This window comes from Grammomys surdaster, unplaced genomic scaffold (assembly GCF_004785775.1).
Source record: "Grammomys surdaster isolate TR1022 unplaced genomic scaffold, NIH_TR_1.0 65, whole genome shotgun sequence".
Taxonomy (NCBI): domain Eukaryota; kingdom Metazoa; phylum Chordata; class Mammalia; order Rodentia; family Muridae; genus Grammomys; species Grammomys surdaster.
Genome location: NW_021604567.1, coordinates 12,472,281 through 12,477,046, shown reverse-complemented (window position 1 = coordinate 12,477,046; position 4,766 = coordinate 12,472,281).

Here is a 4,766-nt window from a genome sequence, read left to right as displayed (position 1 = left end):
ATTCCTGCTGCATACTACTAAACACTATCAATCAACGTTTCTTTTGCTCAGAGCCATGGCCACCTACACTAATATTAGTATTATTTTGTCTCTAAAAATTGGATAACTCAAACTGCTACATATGTAGTTGATAAAAAGTAGGAACTGTCAAAATTCTATATTCATAAATGAGCATCACTTGAATATTTATAAATATCTTGGAGTTAGATTGGCACAGTGTAAATTTCATTTATATAAGTATGAGAAATCTAAAAACATAGAAAACTGTGACCTTTAATGGAAGATTTTGAGTCTAAATTATGATGATGTTTCATCACTAGTAAATTCATTGTTTAGAAAAATGATGAAAATTAACTTTATAATTGCAACATAGGTTCTCTTAGAAAACATTTCATGGATGCCACAAACTTCGAGATGCCACTTGGACAGTAGGATTTGCATATATTTATTATTGTTTCTTACCCTCAAAATCTAAAATAATTAGTGCATCGTTTTAGGAATTCTACCAAAAAAGCTAAGCATTTTGTTGTCATTGTAAACATTCATGTGTTAAGGAAGCAGAAATACAAGGAAGACTACAAAATACGAAGTGTACCATAATAGTTGTCCTTGGGCAATTTGGGTATTTGTTGAACATTATGTTGAAATTCACTTTTGCTTATAAGATTAGGTCTGTTGCTGGCAGAAAAGACACCTGGAGTAGAGCAATAGGTGTGGAGTGGGGAAAGCAATGGCAAGTCGAACCTCCCTGTTTCTTGTCATCTGCGTGCCTGCTGTGTTTTGGGGATAATCTGATGCCCTCAAGCATGATGCTGGATGCTCATGAGGACCAGTTGCTAAAGAAGCTCAAAGAGAACAACAGCTAGAGGTGCAGTGGACCTAGCTGTGCCTGCAAGAAGATAAACTAGAGATTAGTAGCAGCACACGTAAGCTGAGGCAGCTCATGAACACACACTCATCTTAGAGAATAAAGATTGGTGCTGCTCCCTTGATACCTCACATTTCTCAGATGTCAGTCCTGTCTGATTTCCCTTGGAAGTCTCCATGGAAGCAAATACGTCCATGATGTTTCAGCTTAATAACTGATGTTTGGCTGATCAAAGTTTTAGAAAGTTGTAACAAGTTAACCCATGGTTTTCAATAGATGCTGATGCTGATAGGAGTGTCATGTTGTACTTAATGCTCATATTATACAGTGTTTATGGAAAAGGATGGGTTTAACAATTCCTTAGAAAGCTATAACTGTTATGTTATTTCAAGTATTTTTCTTGTTGTACAAACACCAAATTGCATTTACTTGACTGCATGAGTGTGTTTCCGTCACTTTTACTGTGTATGCCTGTGGTGTAGTCTTTGTGTAGAGATGAGAGGATGACTACCAGGAGTCAACTCTCTTCTTCCACCGTGTGGGTCCTGAGGATTGAACTCAGTTCATTACACAGGCAGCCAGCACTTATCCTCACTGAGCCCTCTCACAACCTCAGTGTTTAAATTTTTATTAACACATTTTTTAACATATATAACCATATATATGTGCCACAAAGTGGCACTTCAAGAGATATATACTAGCTGTAATTATTAGGTTGAGTAATTGATCTCATTGTCATACTGACATATATTTCCTTTTGAGTTAGAAACCTTTAAAATATCATCTTATAACCTTTTGAAATATTGAATGAGTTATTTGTCAACCCTGGTTATCATCTCAAGCTAGAACCAATGATGTCATTCTTATTATACAACTGCATTATTGTGTCTATTAAACACATACTGTTTTCTGTCCTCTCTCATACCCTAACCTGTATCTAGTAATTACTAAACTATTCTTTATCATGTATCATTATTGGTAATTTCTTGTAACTGGTAAGGAATCTGAAAGATAATCAAAACTAAAATTTTTACAACTGGACCAGGAAGCTCAGCTACAAAAACTTGGAAAATAAAAATTACTACTCTGGCTCATGCATTATATTTTAATATAAAAGAAAGAAGTAGTCCATGAGCTTTCTGACATTCAATAGTAAATAAAATATTAAATGCTTTAATTCATCTCTGAGCTTATTTCTCAAAGCTATAAGACATCCATCAAAGAAAGAAATAATTCAAATTATGATGATATTTATACGAAATCAGATGAGGATCTTAGTGATATATAACAGAAAGAAAATAGATAAAGGAAACCAATTACTCTGTGTTGGAGGCACATATTTGTAGCAAATGTCATAGGAAAGAAAAGGGAAAAATCACATACATTTTGACGGTTTTAAGGACGTACAGTAGTATACATTATATTGGTTGAATTGTCATGTGCCATGTGAGCTCACTGAAAACTGATTCTATAAGGAGGTTGCCCCTTCGCATAAGATTCAGATTGCTTAAGAATCTTCCAACATCCATTATTTAAAGATAATGGCTACAACTCTGTGACCAAAAGGGAAAAACATCAAGTCTTAGAGAAAAGCTAGAAGATAAAAGCATTTCAAACAGAGATTACTACTGTTAATCTTATGATATAAAAATCCCTACAGTGGCAGAATGAAGTTCAGCCTTGGAAGCTTTTCATGGAAAGAAATCATAATCTAGATCTCTAGCTGAATGCTTAAACTTTTTCAGTCTGTTTATGCCTGATAATTCACAGTGGATTTGATGTCATTGTTTATCTGTTGCTAATTGTTCTTTTACTCAAATACTTAACCCCAGGGGTCAGTGTTCTGCCCAAGGATCTATGAGGAAGAACTCCAGGGAGATGCCTTAAAGTGGCTTCCCCCGTTCCCCATTTCTGATGGATGTTCTGAATGCCCAGTTTGATCGTATGTGGTTATTTTCTATCTATCTATCTATCTATCTATCTATCTATCTATCTATCTATCATCTATCTGTCTATCTATCTATCTATCTATCTATCTATCTATCTATCTATCACTATCATCATCAATCATCCATCTATGTATTATGTATTATCTATCTGTCTACCAATCAGTTAATCATCTTTCATTCAACAATGTATCTATATACCTATGTACGTGTATGTATGTGTTTACCTATCTATTTGCTATCAATACTTGTTATTTTCCTTTACTTTATTTCTCTATAGATTTAACAAACTCACTTATCCAAAAATAAAATCACAACTACTGCTTATCATTCTCTAGACTACATAGAACACCTATTAATCTTTACTGTAATCTCAAAGGTGCCATATGTTTCTTAAAAATTCTTTTATTTTCCCATCCCATAAACAACTTCTTTATGATTTTCTTATCCCTTCACTAACTTCATTATCAAATATCTGTGACCTCTGCACAACAATTGGATAGCGTAGGATAAAACTTTAAAAAAAAAACATTTTATTTAACAAAGATATGGATGTGCTAAACCGTTTGGTGCACTAGACAAAATGTCACATGCATGGGTCATTATTTATAAGAATAATGATCTGAAAGAGAAATTTTCAGAGATAAAGAAGAACTAAATCTGAGGACCATGACACAAAACTACTGTGCTTTGAAAGTGTGAATGGAATATAAATACTAAGATTTGTTAGGCTACAAACATTGCCTTTCCTGCTCTTCCCACAAGGGCTGCTCGGCATCACTGTCCTCTGAGGAAACTCTTAGATTGTTCTACTTCACCTCCTCCCCTCGGTGGCCATACTTGATATTATTTATGCCTGGCAATGACCTGTGACAGTAATCCTAGGCACTTGAACATAAACATATTGCTCTTGCTCTACTGATTTAATAGTAGCAAATACTGAGTTCTCATCAGTCTGAGGCTCAGAGATTCCAGGTAGTTTAAGCCTGGGGTGCTCCTTCTAGGCATTAAAGTTGAGTGAGATATAAAGCCTGTGTGTTTATGGTGTACATGTATATGTCTATGTGCATGACTGTGTGAGTGTATGTGTGTGTGTATGTGTGTGTGTATATGTGTGTTTGTGTGTATGTGTGTAGGTATTTGAGTATTGGGTGGTATTTGTTACTGTATCATGGCACAGCTCTCACTGATTTGTACACATAATGACCTTCAGAACTTAAATCTCAGAATGAATCACTCCAGAATCCACAGCATGAATTTCTTCTGTCATTTGTATTATATGAAATTTAGACAGCAAGGAAGATGCTACAGATCACAGATGGTGGACCAAGCTCCTTGGGTGTTTTGTGCTAGTACAACAACTGTTAAGCCTAGGGAGACTGCGAAACAGCCATCTGTCTTTGGCCAAGTGAACATGTGAATATTCCAGGTCTTTAGGCAAAGGCAAAAAAGAGATGATAACATTTAGTCCAATTTGTACTCTGAAGATGCCAAACTTACTTTTTCCTAAGAAGACCCTAAACCCTCCCCGTTAGAAAATTAACTACATACAAGCATGGATTTATTTTTACTCTGCTTTTTAAAAAAAATAAATAATCTGAGGCTCCTTACTGGCTTGACTATAGATATATAGTTTGTGAATCATATTCCTAACAGAATAGATAGATAGATAGATAGATAGATAGATAGATAGACAGATAGATAGATAGGTGTGTGGGTGGATGGATAGATAGATAGATAGATAGATAGATGGGTGTGTGGGTGGATGGATAGATAGATAGATAGATAGATGATAGATAGATAGATAGATAGATGTGTGGGTGGATGGATAGATAGATAGATAGATGATAGATAGATAGATAGATAGGTGTGTGGGTGGATGGATAGATAGATAGATAGATGATAGATAGATAGATAGATAGGTGTGTGGGTGGATGGATAGATAGATAGAT